Raw genomic sequence first — 16,399 nt, 5'->3', positions numbered from 1 at the left:
TCCATCACCACCACTATTAGCCTTCTGCCCATCTGCTTCAAAGCAAGTGCTCCGTCAGCTCAACTATTAGCTGGCTGCTTGAGTGGCATAGAGTAGAGTGTGGTAGATTAAAGTGGAGTCAAGTGAAGTGGTGTAGAGTGCAGTGGCATACAGTGCAGTTGTGTAGAGTGCTGTGGCATAGAGTTGAATAGTGCACAGTAGAGTATAGTGAAGTGGAGAGAAGTGACACTGAGTAGAGTGGGACAGAGTAGAGTAGAATGCTATAGAGTGAAGTAGGGTAGAGTGAAGTGGGGTAGAGCATAGTGGTGTAGAGTACAGTGGCATAGAGTTAAGTGGTTCAGAGTGAAGTGGAGTAGACTGAAATGGGGTACAGTAGTGTGGAGTAGAATAGAGTGGCATAGAGTTAACTGGGATACAGTGAGGTGAGTTAGAGTAAAGTAGGGTGAAGTGAAGTGGGGCCGAGCATAGTGGCATAGAGTAGAGTGGTATAGAATTAAGTGAGGTAGAGTAAAGCAGGTACATTAGACTGGCAAACAGTATAGTGGCATAAAGTACAGTGGCATAGAGTGCACTTGCGCAGAGTGATGCAGCATAGAGTACAGTGATGTAGAGTGCAGTGGCGTAGAGAAGAGAGGTGCAGACAAGAGTAGACTGGTGTGGGGTGAAATGGGGTACAGTGAAGTGGGGTAGAGTGGCCTAGAGTAGCATGTCATACAGTAGATTGGGTAGACTGCAATGATGCAGAATATGGTGCCATGGCATATAGTGCAGTGGTGTGGAGTGGAGTGCAGTGTAAAATGGAGTGGAATGCAGTGGCATTGGCATTGGTAGTGGAGTAGAGCGGAATAGAGTACAGTGACATAGTGTGGCTTGTAGTAGAGTGGTGTAAAGTGGCACAGATTTAATTGGGATAGAGTTAAGTGGGTAGAGTGAAGTGGGATGGAGTAGAATAGAGTGATGTAGAGAATAGTGCCAGATAGTGAAGTGGGGTAGAGTACAGTGGAATAGGGTGAAGGGGAAGAGTGAAGTAGGGTAGAGTTAAGTGAAGTACAATATAGAGGTGTAGAGTAGAGTGGCATAGAGTACAGCGGTATAGAGTAAATGTGGTAGAGTCTATTGATGTAGTGTGGTTATAATACAGTGGCATAGAGTACAGTGGATTAGAGTGCAATTGCATAAAGTAGAGTGGTACAGAGTATGACGTGTCATAGTGTAGAGTGGTGCAGAGTAGAGTAGGGTGGCACACAGCAAAGTGTGGTAGATTGAAGTAGGATAGAGTAGAGCACCATAGAGAAGAGTAGTGTAGAGCGGCATACTGTGCAGTCATGCAGAGTAGAGTGCAGTGGTGTAGAGTAGCATAGACTGGAGTATACCGGCTTGCAGGAGTAGAGGGCAGTGATATGGAGAAGAGTAGTGTAGAGTAGGGTAGACTTACATAGAATGCAGTGGCTTAGAGTGTAGCATAGTACAATAAAGTGGCATAACGTAGAGTACAGTGGTGGAGAGTACTGTAAAGTGATGTACAATATAGTGGTGCAGAGTGCAATGGCATTAAGTGCAGTGGCATTGAATGGTGTACAGTGCAGTGGCATGCAGTGTAGTGGTATAGGGTGCCGTGGCATACAGTGCAGCAGTATACACTGCAGTGGCATAGAGCACAGTGGCGTACAGTGCAATACTATAGACTGCAGTGGCATACAGTTTTTTATATGTATTAGTTTTATTTCCATAGTTCCCTCAGTATTGCCTTGATAGTTTTAGTTAAAACCCTGTAAACATTTTTTAAAACACATAAAACACAAAAAACACTTTTCCCTAAGTCTATCGACTTTGGCAAAGTGCCTTATGTGTTTATGTACATTTTAAACACACCAGTAACATGGATCCCTCTTTAAAAATGAGAGCAAACACTAAGGGACTCATTACGAGACTGGCAGTCTTAAAACCACCAGATTTGTGGTGTCAGTTAGACCACTCCTGGTGGTCTGACAGTCAGATTATGACTCTGTCAGTCGGACCGCCACTACCACCAGGAACATGGTTGCTGCCGTAGTGCTGATCACAAGTCCACTTTCTGCCAGCCTTTTCATGGTGGGCCCCTGCCCTAAAAAAGCTGGTGTAAAGCAGTGCTAGGGGCCACGGGGCTCCTGCACTGCCCATGACCAATGGTAGCGCAGGGACCATGGCATGCCAGCCATGGCATGGACAGTGCATGCCCCCCCTGCTTGCACCCTCTGGGTGTGCACTGCAGACAGTGCATATTCAGAGGGTGCTTATGTGCCATGGCATTGGCCTTAAGGGAGCCGAGGCCAATGCAGTTCTTATGGCTTTGGCAGTCGGCTCAGTCAAACCGCCAAAGCCGTTATCAGGCCTTAAGTATGGAAAAAACAATATAGCTACCTTTTTATTTTTTAAAGGCTTTCAACAGCCAATAATATTGCTTTGTATTTCCTAGTCATGAGCCACACTATACCAAGCTCATTATATCACTAAGTTCTGACCCTTTTAACTTTGAAACTACTGCACCAATTTACAAAAAGAATCCTTTGAACACCATAATCTACATTCTTACCAAATTTAATAAAAACCTGCGCAGACATTTTGGGAGCAAGTGTATCGCTACAGGAAATATTTTGATTTGATAAATGTGCAGGTGGGTTTTGCCTACCTGATCTGTATATCACTGGTATGTATTCACACTTCCCTGGATCCACCCATGATTCATTTGTACAATGCAATATCAGTATAAAAATAGCAAATGGCACAACTTGGAAATGTTAAGGCCTGACTTGTTGGTAAGTGCTCTATGGGAATGTATGTGAAAATCCAATAATATTGTTTTGTCAACCAGGCAATGTAAGTTTCTGAAAACTTAAATTATGTTACTTTTTATGTTTTACAGGAGACTCAGTGCATCTTAATAGACCTTGGTTGTTATCACCACTGAAAAATCATACAATGCCAGCGGAATTCTGCCTTCAGTGAACCACATGCTACAGCTAGTAGAACTGTGAAGTGGGTTACTGGGCTCCTGAAGGCTAGATTTTATTGTCTTGAAAAATCTGGTGGAGCCCTCCTCTACTCACTTGAGAAAGTGTGCAAGATAACAATGTTCTGTTGTATGCTGCACAACAGTGCCCCGCAGCGGAACTTTCCATTCACCCCCGAAATGTATTACAATGAGGAGGCCCATGGTGATTTAGAAGGTTTGTCAAATGAAAATGACATCGAGAAAGAAGAAGGGAATGATTTACATCAGGATATCATCAACAATGTCTTCTCGTGAGGGTAAATATAAGTTCATAGACATGAACGTTAAGGTAACAAACTTGCTCTACAGACTCCTACAGACTTTGCTTGATTAGTAAACTGTTTTTCACTTCAGGCAATTGTAAATGGTGGTGTGTAATAATATTTTCACTACATGCCAGAATAGTGATACTGTAATATGATCCCGCCAGCATGTTATTATCAGCATGAGAAGATTGTTTTTTTTAAGTTCTTACATTATTGTACAGTTATTTCGAACGTACCTAAGTACTATAGTAATTTCATATATTGATTGTACACATTTTTCTTCCGTAGGGTACCATCCACTGTCATCTTCAGTAGCACAAAATAAGCATTGGCGACTTATTGAATAGGTACATTGGCATTATTGTGTCACAGAGATATACTATGTAGTGAATGTTTTTCTGTTGTAGTACTTTGTACTGTTGTAACACAGAAATATGTTGTTACAGCAGGCATCATTGCAGTGCGTATATCTAGGAATGGCTAATTCTCTTTTGTTAGTATGTGCGTGGTTAATGTTAGGGCAATGGTATATATCTAAAATGTGTCAACTGCATTTATTGTAATAAATGATTAACATAACTGAATGGTTTGTTAAATGTATTAAAAACGTTAACATTTGTTATAAAAATCAAGGTGTGCGTCATTTTTGGAGTTGAGCTGTGAACAATTAAAAAAGTGGGTACTAAACAATGATTGAAGTATAATAATGGAGGGAGAATATATGAGATAATTTACCATTACAATTGATCAATCAACCAAAGAGGAGTACAAACATCAATGTAAATGTAATGTCTAACTGAAGTTTTATTTAAATTAAAACATTTCATGATTAAGGTGTGATAAATAAACAAGGGCAAATTATTTAAATCGGAATAAAATGGTAATCGATCCAACACAAAATTGAGTATCATGATGGATGAGTTCAGTAAGGGTCCACCAAAGCATATTTTGAGAAAAAGTCTAAATTACAAATACCACAGAAAGAAAATGTGTTGACAGAATTATCCTAAGAGTTCATGCTGCACTTTCACAGGAGAAAACTACTTGCACCTCTTGCTGGTGGTTGTAGTAGGATCCTCTCCCATTGGCCCTGATGATAGGCCCCTACTTAGGGTGACTATTGGCTCAACAGTTGCAGGGTTAGCGCCAATGGCAGGTGTCTCCAGGGGTTGCAAGGTCTACCTTGCCATGAAAGAGGAAGATGGATGTTGCTCAGATTTAGTACGTCCACATAAAGTGTAAGATGACTCATCAATAGCCTTGCATACATCCCTAAATTCATTCTGCATGACTCCAGCCAAGGAGCAAAAGACAGAAATGTACCTCTCAGTAAGGTCACTGTTCTCCCTTTGCAACTGCGGAAGGTCATCCAAGAGGAGGTCATCTCGGAGGAGCTCTATGACCTCGCCCATCTGCTCTTCATGGCAGGAGGCTGCTCCAATGATGTTTCAGCCCATACTTTTCCTGAAACTATGGACATCAGGGGCTTCACTTTGCTGTCCACATTAAATCATTACCCTGGCCACATTGCCCAGTGACCTTTGCAGAGTTGGCACTATCACACTGATTCCCGATTGTCCTTCAGATGTTTGTGCAGGAGCTGCCACAAATGGTATTAGGGCTGAGGTGTGCACTGTGGATGATCTTTGGGATTTTAGGCCACATGGAGCAGTGATAGCTACTGGCACTCTGTCCAAGTGGGAACCACAGTCCTAGTCAGGGTAAGTCAGATACACGGTAAATTTAACCTGTGCTCACGCACAGGTAGCTTGTCAGTCAGGCTTAAATCTAGAGGCAATGTGTAAAGTATTTGTGCAACACTTCAAAGAGTTAAATAGTGAAAACACCGAACAAAAATAGACCATACCTGGTTAGAAACATAGAGCTTAGTTTAATGAACAAAACAAAACCCAAACAGCAAAATTCCAATAAGTAGAAGTTAAGATATTAATTTTCAAAGAATATTTGCAGATGTAGGAGCATATTCATACTGTTTAATGCAAAACTGCACTAACGCAGTTTTGCATCAAAAGGTTTAGCACCGGCTTGTGCCATTCCTGAGCGCCAGCCAGGCCCACTATTTATGGAATGAGCCAAGATGGTGCAAAGGGTAGGCTAGCATAAAACAAAATGACGTTAGCCGGGTGGGGGTGGCGGTATGGGAGAATGGAGTTTTGCACCCAAAAATGACGTTAGGCTGGTTAGAGGCAAAACAATGCCTCCAAACAGCCTAGCGTCATTTTCTGATGCAAAACCATTTATACCACATCACTCCTGTCTTAAAAAAGACAGGAGTCATGACCACCACCCCAATGGCCAGCACAGGGGACCAGTGTCCCCTGGGCATGGTAATTGCATCCTGTGCCATGCAAGGGTCCCCAAGTAGGGCCCCTGATGGCACTTTAATTAAGAAAAAAATACTTACCTATACTTATCCTACTTACTTGGGATGGGGTCCCCCATCCTCCGGTGCCCCTCTGGTGTGGGTGTTCCTGGGGCTTGAGGAGGGCACCTATGGACCCATTCCATAGTGTTTAACTATGTAAATGGGTCCACAGGTCCCCTAACGCCTGGTCTGACCAGGCGTTAAATAACAGTGCAAAGCAAGCTGTTAGCACCATCTTTTAGATGGGAATGCCTACCTTGCATCTCATTGATGCAAGGTAGGTTCACACATCTAAGAAATGGTGCAAACTCCAATAGGTTGCCGTTAGACTTGTCTAACGTAAAAATATAAATATTAAGTTAGTTTTGCACCAAATTTGTGTCAAGAAACTGACGCAAATTCAGTGCAAATAGAGTATAAATATGCCCCATAAGGGGTAGAAAAACAAAAGCGCCAACCTGGGGGATCTGGTCACACTTTACTGGGTCAAATCTGAAAGTTTAGGCTCATCGTGATGGAGTGCGAGTGTATACAGAGACCAACCTTGTCCTGCTGCAAAAACATCATTGGATGGAGGATGTGTCATTGTTGAAGACGTGATGCAAGGAGCAGAGGAGGTGATGTGTCGGTGTTGATCCCTTTGGGTGCAGGCAATGCATCGGTTATGATCAGCTCAGTTGGAGATGCATCATCTGTGAACCCTTTGCAATAATGGGGTCGCGTCATCGTTGAGACATACAACCAACGATGTGAAGTCCTTGATCACCGATGTGCCAGTGTAAAAGGAGATGCATTGGATCTGAATGGTGCAACGGTGGCGATGCATGGATTTTGGCAGTTGCACCACTATATACCCTCTTCCAAGGCCTTAGGACTGGATTGGCACGACTTGGCAGGGCAAGACTTACAGCAAGCATAGTCCAGGCACTGAAGGTGATGATAGGTCGAAGTATTTTGTGTCCCTGGGACTTTGGAAGAATAGGAGGCAAGCCAGCAAGCCCTTTGAATAATTCTGGGTTCAAGGGAGATGGGTCCAGTCCTTTTTCAACAGGGCAGGACAGCAGGCAGCAGAACAGCACAACAGAAAAGCACTTCTGCTAGAGCAGCTAGTCCACAGTGCCAGTCCTTGTAGCAGCACAACAATCCTTCCTCCTGGCAGAGCTCTTCACAAGTGTACTGATTTGGTAGGGTCAGATGTTCAGTTCTTGTATCCAGTTGTGCCTTTGAAGTGGGGTTGACTTCACTACAGAGGGTTAGTTAGCCCTTTACATGAAAGCAGGACACTGCCAATTCAGGTGTAAGTGTCAGCTCCTCCCTCCCATCAGATGGCCACCAGTCACACCTACACTTCCCTTGTGTGAGGCTGGCTAGAGGGAATGCAGGAAAACAGCTGTTACCCTAGCCCAGATGTGCATTAGAGACAGGCTGCAGGCATGCAGGGCTAAGAGCAGAAAATGGCAACTTTCTAAAAGTAGCATTTTCATAATTATAGTAGTAAATCCAACTTTACCAATTAAGAGGATTTATCATTACAGTTCCTTAGGTACTAAATATGGCATGTCTACTCCTTCTTAATCAGGAATAACACTTACAGTAGCCAGATGTACTGTATTCTTTAGAGTTTACCGGAGTGGAAGTGCAAAGTAAATCATCAGTGCTCCAGCTATGCCAAACCCACAGCTCCCAGCTCTATTTAAAGTCATGGGAAGGTCAATGTTTACTCTGGCAGAGCGTCTATTGCGCATACCAGTGTACACATCTGGCCTAGTGGACAAACTGTCTCAGGATCACCAGATCATAATGATGGTGTACTATCCTATTGAGGGCTCAGAGACCTGGGGTGGCCATTATATTTGGCATATATCACGGTTTTTAGAGAGAGTTGATTGGACTCACTGGAATTCAAGCTTTTATGTGTTCCAATGCAAGATTTTTTACGAGCCTTTTTAAAATTAATTTAATTACCACTAATGATTCTCTGAGCAGGTTTTATTTAACTTTTTTCACCTACGTGCATTATTGTTGATATTTTCTATGTTAATTAGCACTGTCTTAAGTAGTTCAATGGCACTTTGTCGACATAAAATTGTAGTTCTGCTTCTATGTTTGTGAAATGTCGTGGTTTTTGATTTTCAAAATCTGATCAGCCTATGGGAGACCAAAACTGATTTGTCCAAAATTACTAGCATGGCAGATGCGAACATGGAAAATGTTGAATGGTCTCCACATGCAGGAAGAAAATTCCCGAAGTTCTCTGCTGCAACCATTACATCTTGAAATGCCTCTGACGGTAGTCACCCCACTGTGTCCAAAGCACCACCTACAGAGATCACAACTACATACATTGCACCTATATCAATTTGGATAAGCAATATTATGTTGTATAGAATTGACATCAAATATATATCTGTGCAATATTATCCATGGAGAAGGGCACTCAGGTTAATCAGGATGCAGCCAGAGTGTCTTTTACACCCATTTCACTGGCTACCAGGGAGTGCCATATTCATGAGAACTTTGATATTGTGAATCAAATACCTGCCATTTTTGAGATAATACTCAACATTTCTGTAAGGTTCATTTCTATAGTACAGTATAAGTAGGAGGGTAAATGAAGCACTGTGGATGCATTATTTTGTGTGAAAATGTACCTCAATTTTTTCTCTTTCTAAAACAAGGGCTTTTTAATGAAAAGCATTGGCGATTGTAACATAAGATACTAACAAAGGAGTGTTAAAAATTATAATAATGGCTGTTAGACTCAATTAATACTAATTATCTGTGGTGTGACACTTTGTTGTAGCTGTAGAGATGAATTTAGGACTTTTTCACCAGATCAAAATGTTGATCACCTCTGGGATATGATTCTCTATATTTGAGACATAGCACTTTCTCCTATTATTTTATCATGGAAATCATGAGTAGTAGTCTAGAAAGCTAACACAAGGTTACAGTTTCTTAAAAGCAATGAAAATCTTCCTCATCCATCTCATAAACTGGCCAACATGGTTTGTGAGGCATGCACTTTCCACAGCAGCAGAAGTGTAGAAGGCTGGCCTGGCTTTTAGTGGGTACCAATGGTACCTATGTCTTGTGCCAGGTCCGGTTATTCCTTATTAGTAGATTAGTAGTGTTCTAGCAGCTTAGGCAGCTAGAGGTAGCAATAGCAGAGCAGCTTAGGCTGAACTAGGAGACATGCAAAACTCCTACTATACCACTTATGTCAAATAGGTACTATATCATAAGAAAGACAATAACTCAGAGTTACTAAAAATAATGGTACTTTATTTTAGTCACAATGTGCCAAAAATATCTCAGAGGATATACTCCCTTAGAAGGTAAGTCAAATACACAAAATATACACACACACCAAAATCAGGTAAGTAAAACAGTCAGAAAGTAGTGCAAACACTGTAGAATACAATAGGATGCAATAGGCCTAGGGGCAACATAAACCACATACTAGGAAAGTGGAATGCGAACCACGAATGGACCCCTAGGCTATTGTAGTGTGTAGAGGGTCGCTGGGAGTGTAAGAAAACACTAAGGCTGTCCAAGATACCCCACCCCAAGACCCTGGAAAGTGGAAGTAAAGTACTACTATTTCCCCAGAAACACAATAGAGTCGTGATAGAGGATTTTGCAAAGACCACAACAGACTACAAAGCACTGAAGAAGGATTCCTGGACCTGAGGACCTGCAAAGGAAGGGGACCTAGTTCAAGAGTCGTGAAAGTGTCTAGGGGGGGCAGGAGCCCACTAAACTCCGGATGAAGGTGCAAAATGGCTGCCTCCAGAATGAAGAAGCTGAATATTCTGTAACAACAAAAGGAGCTAGGAACTTCTCCTTTGTGCAGAACTTGCCTCGTGGAGTGCTGGAGGATGCAGAGTGGTTTCCTTGGCAAAATACTGCAAACAAGCCTTGCTAGCTGCAAAAGTTGTGGTTGAAGAAAAAGGTTGCTGCCTGGGCCCAGAAATGACTAGGATGTCGCCACTTGGGAGAGTAGACAGAGGGGGCCCTCTGCAATGTAAGGAGCCCATGCACAAGAAGGTAGCACCCTCAGAAATCCTTGAACATGGTTTCAAGAAGTCTGAACATGGCAGTCATCTCAACACTACAAAAGAGGGTCCCACGAAGCCAGAGATCAACTCAGGGAGCTGAGAATCACAGGACGAAGTGCTGGGGACCTAGGCTTGGCTGTGCATGAAGGATTTTGTGGAAATGTGCACAAAAGCCCTTGTACCTGCATTTCACGCTATGCACAGGATTACTGTCTGGAAAGGGGAGGCAAGGACTTACCTCCTCCAAATTTGGACAGTTGAACCACTGGACCGTCTGGGTCACTTGGGTCCACCACCTGTGTTCCAGAGGCCACGCTCGTGAGGATGAGAGGGGTCCCAGGGTACTGGTGACGCTGAAGTTTGGTGCCTGCTGGAGCAGGGGGAAGATTCCATCAACCCACAGGAAAGTTATTGTGGCTTCCAGTGCAGGATGAAGGCAGGCAGCCCCCAAAGCATGCAACACCAGGAAACAGTCAAGAATGCCAACAGGATTAGGCGCAACAATGTCTCTGGTAGTCTTCTTGCTACTTTGTTGCCGTTTTGCAGGCGTCCTGGAGCAGTCAGCCATCCATCCTTGACAGAAGACGAAGAAAGAGGTGCAGATGAACTCTGGTGAATTCTTTCAAGTCATTATCTGAGGAAAAACACACAGGAGAGACCCTAAATAGCCCTCAGAGGAGGATTGGCCACATAGTCAGGTAAGCACCTATCAGGAGGGGTCTCTGATGTCACCTGCTGGCACTGGCCACTCAGAGGCCTCCAGAGTGTGCTCACACCCCTGGATTAAAGATGGCAGAGGTCTGGGACACACTGGAGGAGCTCTGGGCACCACCCCTGAGGTGGTGATGGACAGAGGAGTGGTCACTCCCCTTTCCTTTGTCCAGTTTCGTGCCAGAGCATGGACTGTTATGTTATGTTATGTTATGTTATGTTATAATTGCTTATATAGCACTTAAACTGCCCGGGGGGCCTCGTAGCCCTTATACTGCACTGCAGAATCGCCATTGTCCATAACCGCATAAGAAATCTCACTCTAAATAACCAGGATTTTAGGGCCTTCCTGAAGGAAATCTCTTGAGAACTTATTCTAATATTATGAGGAAGACTATTTCAGGACCTTGATTGTATAAGGCTCTATGAATATGGCATACTGCCTTGAATTGAATCCTCTTGGCTACTGGGAGCCAATGTAAAGAGGAAATTCCCTTCCGTATGGATTGTTGCTTGGGTATTTTTAAAAGCACTCGTGCAACTGCATTTTGTACCATCTGTAGTCTTTGTATTACGTATCTCGGTGAACCAATAAATAGAGCACTACCATAATCAAGGCGAGATCCTATCAAGGCCTGAACAACCAGTCTTCTGGCGAGAAAAGGCAAAATTGCCAGAACCTTCCTCAGGGTCCTGAGCAAGGCAAAAGAAGTTCCAGCTACTCTGTTGGCATGTTGCGACATTGAGAGTTGGGGGTCCAACCATACACTGAGACTTTTATTAAGGTCTTTAGGGGGTGAGAGAGTGCCCACTCCTGTTGTTATAGTTGAATTTGGCAGGGAGTTTCTTGGTTGCCCAAAAAACATGACCTCGGTTTTTCCATCACTGAACTTCAATTTACTTTCCGCCATCCAGGCAGCAACTGCTTGTAAGCAGGGTCCTAGTGCTGTCCCAAGATTTTGGTTGTGTATTGGAGAAGGAGACAATAAGTTGAGTATCATCTGCATATGATACTAAATTCAGGCCAAATGACCGAACAATCTCCGCTAATGGGAGCATATAGATATTAAATAGCAGAGGGCTCAGGGCAGAACCCTGTGGAACTCCACAACTACCCATGATACGTTTAGATGTACATGATCTGTCTAGCACCTGAAAGAATCTTCTATAAATAAATGAGAAGATCCAGTCTAAGGCTACTCCAGAGATTTCAATCCCCTGCATTCTATTTTTTAGAAAGTTTAGGTCTACCGTGTCGAATGCCGCGCACAGATCTAGGAGGACAATGGCTGTTTCAATCCCTTTATCCATCCTTTGTTTTGCCTCCTGCGTAATAGCGATCAGTGCAGTCTCTGTCCCATGCAATGGCCTAAAACCCATCTGTGTGGGGTGTAAGATCTTTCTTTCTTCCAAAAGAACAGAGAGCTGAGAGCTGAGCCTGTACATGCTTTTCTGCTAATTTAGCCATTATTGGTAGCAGTGAAATCAGTCGGCAGTTGTTCAACAACTTTGGATCCAGGTTAGTTTTTTTTTTAAAAGAGGCTTAACCTCCTTCCATAGGTTTGGCACTACTCCAGAGGATAGTGAAACATTTATAAGGTTAACGATTACTGAACCTAACACTGGCACTCCCATGAGGAGAATCTGAGGTGTTGCAGGGTCCAAAGGAGAACCTGATTTAATGGATCCCAGTAATTTTGTTACACTGTCCATACTAATAGGAGTGAAATTCGCTAGAATTATCTCTTCCCTTACCTCCTGATCCCTAACTGAGTAGTCTCCTCTTGTAGTATTAGAAAAGGATACATAAATATCCTGAATCTTTTCATGAAAAGAAATTGCAAGATTATCAACATGCTGCTGCGGGGAGTCCATAAATTCAGACTCCTCAGAAGGGTGAATAGGATCTTTAAGAGCCTTAAATATCTCTTTAGGAGAGTTAGCTGCTGCTTCTATCTTTGAGGAATAATATTTAGCCTGTGCGTTTTTAATTTCAGCATGATAGGCTCGAATCAAATCCCTATATTCTTTTTTCAAGGAGTCATCTTGTGTTTGCCTCCATTTCCTCTCTTGCTTCTTACATTATCTTTTTTTCTCAAGTAGGCTTAAAGTAAACCATGGGGATGACTTCTTCCGAGGCTGATGCCTAGCGTCAGAGAAGGGTGTAAGTTCATCCAGACTACCACTAATCCATTTATTAAAGGAATGTGTCAGGTCTGTTATATTATTATAATTTATAGTTTCTGGTCTATTTTTTTGCAGTACGTTGATAAAATCAGGGGCATTTAATTTGTGCCATTTTCTTTTGTGCAGTGGGGCCTTAGTGCTTGTGATCTTATGCCAAGGAATAGTTAGTTCTAGTTCTAACAGAAAGTGACCAGACCATGCCAGAGGATGAGCTGATAAAACTTCTAATCCTGGAACGTTAGACAATACAAGGTTGATTGTGTGACCTTTGTTATGAGTAGGACCTTGAATTAACTGTGTTATGTCGCATGCCTTCATGTCTGCTATTAGCAGCTTTGCAGAGACATTATCAACATCTTCTGCATGTAGGTTAAAATCCCCAAGCAGTATAAAATTAGATTTAGTGCATGCTAGTTGAGAGATATTCTCTGCCAATGAGGACAGGAAGTCTCCTATAGGTCCCGGTGGGCGGTAGACCAGAACACCAGGCAGAGTATGATGAGGGTTTGCACTAATAGTGAAAGACATGCTTTCACAACCGTTAATCCATGTATCTCTGTAGACAACTGCAATACCACCACCTCTAGTAGGCCTGTCAATTCTACTAAGTTTATAACCAGTAGGTAATGCCATCACAATGTCTGGTGCAGAACATTCATCCAGCCATGTTTCCGTCAAAAATAAAGCCATCGGTTTTATTTGTTCCAAAAGAATCTGGGATCACTTATTATATCTAAAAGCACTAAGCTCACAGTATAAAAATATTGACTCCTAAAAGTACATTAGCACTATTTAAAACATAGGCATCTGGATTAACAACATACATTCAGTGTGCAAATGCGCAGCTTTAGTAAAAAACATATATTCAATGTGCAAAATGAGCAGTGTGCAGAAAAGAGATCAGATTCATGCAGTTTAGACAATAAACTACCGCGTGCAGCGAGCGTAGGTAGCAGATCAGAACCTTTCTGACTACCTTTAGGGTTCCATAGACTGGTGTAGACTGGCTTATGCAAGGAGGGCACCATCTGTGCCCTTCAAAGCATTTCCAGAGGCTGGGAGAGGCTAGCCCTCCCCGGCCTTTGACACTTATTTCCAAAGGGAGAGGGTGTAACACCATCTCTCAGAGGAAATTCTTTGTTCTGCCTTCCTGGGACTGGGCTGCCCAGACCCTAGGAGGGCATCAGCCTGTCTGTGGGGTTGCAGAGAGCTGGTTTGGCAGTACCCAGGGTCCATAGTGGAGCCCCAGGGATGCATGAGATTGGCACCCCAATACCTGGTTTGGCATGGGGCAATTCCATGATCTTAGACATGTTACAGGGCCATATTGGAAGTTACCATTGTGAAGCTACATATAGGTATTGACCTATATGTAGTGCACGCGTGTAATGGTGTCCTAGCACTCACAAATTCCAGGGAAATTGCCCTGAACTATGTCGGGGCACCTTTGCTAGTGCAAGGGTACCCTCACACTTAGTAACTTTGCACCTAACCTTCAGTAAGTGAAGGTTAGACATATAGGTGACTTATAAGTTACTTAAGTGCAGAGAAAATGGCTGTGAAATAATGTGTGTGTTATTTCACTCCGGCTGCAGTTGCAGCCCTGTGTAAAGGTTTGTCTGAGCTCCCATACGGATCTCCTGGAACCCCAATACCCTGGGTACCTAGGTAACATATACTAGCGAATTATAAGGGTGTTCCAGTGTGCCATTTGAAATTGGCAAAAGTGGCCACTACCCTATAGTGACAAATTTAAAGGCAGAGAGATTATAAGCACTGAGGTGATTAGCAGAGCCTCAGTGACACAGTTAGTCACTACACAGGTACACACGTACATGCCACAAACTATGAGCACTGGGGTCCTGACATAGATGTAAAAATGGGGGTAACATGCAAGGCAAGATGGTACTTTCCTACAAGAAGCCTATCAACTGATTCTGCAGTTTTTCCACCGTAGCCTAAAAGTACAGTTTTAATGAAGAACTAGAGCATTGATGTTCAGTGCTGATGAAACCATGCAGCTGGAACAACCTTTTCTATAACAATGTTTGCAGAAATTAGCAAAATGTATTTATATTTGATGCATATTTGATGCATGCTTTTAGAAAATGAGGGAACATCCTAGAAAAATGGTGAAAAAACAAGCGAAGAAGAAACTTTCTCCAGCTATTTACAATCTCACTTCCCTCTTCTGTTTCCTCTGACTGTCCATTCTCTGCAATTTTCTTTACTGGATTTGAAAATTACAAATATTTTATCATACAACAAAGGGCTTTTACAGTATTATGTGTAAGAAAGGAATGCCATATTAAGTCATTTAATATTTACATACATATTTTATTTGAAGAAAGGTATTATTACGTACAACTTATATTCTCTATAAAGTTCATATGAAGAATATTTTAAAATAAGTACAATTCATGTTAAATTGAGTTACTCGGATCTTTCAGAAATGGACATTTTATTCCAAAATTCAAATTAAACTCCAATGCTCAGCACAAATAATCCCCTACTTTATGAAACAAAAGAATGGGACATTGTATGCCATGGTTCATTATTCACTACATCATGACATGGTAAGATTCCACCTCCACTCTCGGGGCCCAAACTCTTTGGATAGGGTTGTGCTATACATATGCTACATATACAGATATACTTACATATATAAATACATTAGTCATAAAACATTATTCATAAAACACTATCCAGCAAATATAAATGTTGTTTCATCAAACAATACTTAAACAATTCCTTACACTATCACTCCTTTGCTTTCTAGGCTTATCATGGGATGTGAGTTGCGCGCTTTAATAAAACTCACACAGACTGAAAGTATTTCAATATTTAACCATTTAAAACAAATGTAAGGTAAATATTGTTTTCGGTCTCCTCATTTGCTACAATTTTTAATAATGCAAAATGATAGAATGAATAAATGAATGATTGAATGAATGAATTGCCATTTGTAAAATGCAAACTGATGCTTCCAAGAAAGTATTCCAGTGCTAACCAGCAGGCAATGATCAATGCTCACACTACATTACAAAAGGCCTCTTTTTACACAACACTTCAAAGTTGGTTAGTCTCAATTCTGGAGACCGTTTATTCCACAACTTAGATGCTAAAAAAGAGAAAAAAATATTCATATTTATATCCTGAGCATTCTTTACAGAAACGTGAAGAATTCTGGAGCTATCTCTCAGTGCTGGCACCCTCAATGAGCTAGGATAGCACTCAAATTATCTATAATGAATGTGTGATCTTCACTGAAAGATGCCATGCAAAGGACGTGTATTGATATGTGGGTTTTGACTCGGGTTTTGATTCTTTTGTATCACCTTGGTAGATATAGATTATCTAGGAGTCAATTGAAAATCAACATTTTGGTATGGTGTTGTACATGGTGTTGTACAAAAACAGTTGTAGAACAAAACTAGTATGTGTTTTAATTTACTCAAATTCATTAGATTAACAGTTGGGATTATGGTTGAATGTTGATCAAATGAATTATAGTTATTAAAATACTTTAATTTAATGTGTTTTAATTAATGGTTAGAGTTAGTTTTAAGTACTTAAGGATTTGTGTTAGCATAAGTGATAAGTTGAGGAAATACATTTAATTATATTTTATATAAATACATTGAAATGTTAGATTTAGCATTAGGGTAAGAAAATCTGTTTATTTTATTTTAGTTAAGTTAAATATATTTTAGAAATTGGGTATGTATTAGTGTTGGATAAAGAATAATTATATTTA

The sequence above is a fragment of the Pleurodeles waltl genome, chromosome 2_2, assembly GCF_031143425.1.
Source record: "Pleurodeles waltl isolate 20211129_DDA chromosome 2_2, aPleWal1.hap1.20221129, whole genome shotgun sequence".
NCBI classification, from domain to species: Eukaryota; Metazoa; Chordata; class Amphibia; order Caudata; family Salamandridae; genus Pleurodeles; species Pleurodeles waltl.
Note: the sequence above shows the minus strand (reverse complement) of the source record.